The sequence below is a fragment of the Brassica oleracea genome, chromosome C7, assembly GCF_000695525.1.
Source record: "Brassica oleracea var. oleracea cultivar TO1000 chromosome C7, BOL, whole genome shotgun sequence".
NCBI lineage: Eukaryota > Viridiplantae > Streptophyta > Magnoliopsida > Brassicales > Brassicaceae > Brassica > Brassica oleracea.
Window position 1 is genome coordinate 896,087 of NC_027754.1, and position 2,193 is coordinate 898,279.

Genomic DNA, 2,193 nt, shown 5'->3' on the forward strand with positions numbered 1-2,193 from the left:
AGAATAAGAGATTAGAGATTAGGGTTTCAGATTCAAGAACAAGTTTATCATTCATGAAGTGAAGAGAGGAACTCCCCCTTACTCCCTTAGGGTTACAAATCGCCACTACATAGCCTTTATATAGGCTTTACACTTTGCAATTACATAAACCCTTAATCTAATGGATAGAAATAACTTGAAATGACTGGATGGCTAGGATGGAGGGTGAGTTTGCAATCTGTGTGATGTCTTGTGATTGGATGATAGATGATGGTGTCTGATTGGTTAATTCAAATCTGGTCAAGGCAAGGGCTGGCTTCTGATTGGCTGCTTATAGGCTCCTATGAACCTTCCCATGTATCAGACCAGATACATGGTCCATGCTCCTTTAACTTTACAGCTCACTTCAGCTCATGACAGCCAGGCCTTATCCACAAACGTCCACAAGCTGCTACAGCTCAGGTCGCCTCTCTTCTTGCTGAACCGGCGCCCTATCTTTGCACTTCTTCACTTCGGGTTGATCCGGAACAAGTACGGTCGATGGTACGGACCACATATCCGTACCTCGCCCTATTTTCGCACCATCACTCAACTATCTCCAAATGGTGTCTAAGTCCCTCCTGGACTTGACCCTATCTTTGCACCAGCTTCATAGTATCTTAGACACCTCTGAAGCCCTTCTATAACACTCCTGAAGCCTATCAGACAATCTCTGGAAGACTTGCCCTATTCTTGAACAAGACCCAAAATCAACTCAACTCCTCCTTTGGACCATAAGTTATCTTCAGGAAATATGGCATAAACATAAACCATAATTTTTATTTTTATTGGAGACGAAACAGGATTTTGAATTTGTTCAAGGATTTCATTCTCACTTTGGATATGATAGTCTGGTTACTGTGGATCCAAATGGGAGGGGTGGTGGTTTAGCTCTTTTTTATAACAATGAATACCAAGTTAAGATTTTATATTCTAGCAATAGAATGATTGATATTGAAGCACTGGCTAATGGGAAACAAATTTTCCTTACTTTTGTCTATGGAGACCCGGTTCAAAAGTTAAGAGAACAAGTATGGGAAAGATTGACTCGGTATGGACTAGATGAGATTACTCTGAATCATGAAAAGGAAGGGGGGTCTGTACGAAGTGCAACTTCTTTTATTCCTTTCAACAATATGATAAGGAATAGTGGATTACTGGAGTTTCCGGCTCGTGGTAATAAAATGTCATGGCAAGGACGGAGAGGTAAAGGGAAAGGAGCAATAACGGTAAGATGTCGATTTGATAGAGCTTTGGCGAATGAGGAATGGCGTACACTTTTCCCATGTTCTTATACCGAATAAGACTGGTGGGATCAGAGCATCGACCTGTGATAGTTTTTTGGAGGACAAATTATCACGGAGAAAAAAGGGACAGTTCAGGTTTGATAAGCGATGGATAGTGTTGGGGCCAAAAACGGTTATTTCGAAATCAACGGCTATGATTATTTCTTATTCACGGATTTCTCGCCAAACATTCACTGAAAGAAAGATCGGAAGTGAACGAACGAGCCAATCCCACACAAAAGCCATTCGCCGGAGAGCTGAACCGTCACGCGGGTCAGCTCGGCTCAACCGTCACGAGGGTCAGCTCGCCGGCGAGCTCAACCATCACGCCGGTCAGCTCGCCGGTGAGCTGAACCATCGTGTGGTTGCACTCGCCAGGCAAGCTCAACCATCGCGCCGGTCAGCTCGCCGGTGAGCTGAACCGTCGCATGGTTGTGCTCGCCGGCGAGTTCGGCCGTCACGCGAGTCGGCTCGCCCGGTGAGCTCGACCTGATCCCAGCCTGTCCGCTTACTTCGACTCCCATATCTTCCGTATAGCTGTGATATCCGACCTTCTGGACCATACACTTCTCGTTTCGTTTTGATTAAAGTTATTCTCGAAGTTTTATGACCAAAACCGAGAAATCGTATAAACTCCAAAAGGCCTAAGAATGGCCCGCAAGGATCCAGACTGGTCTAGAGGCCCATCTACGCTCTCAAAAGGGATTCGATCCCATAAAAGTTATGACGGTTTGTCCTAACTCGCAGAAATACGATAAATGTAAAGATTCGAGGATAACTATCAAGATCGACGAAAAATGGAATATTCCCGAAATACATAGACTTGGGCCCAGAGGCGAAGGATGGGCCACCGACCTAGAGCGACTATATAAGGAGAGCAGGAGCAGAA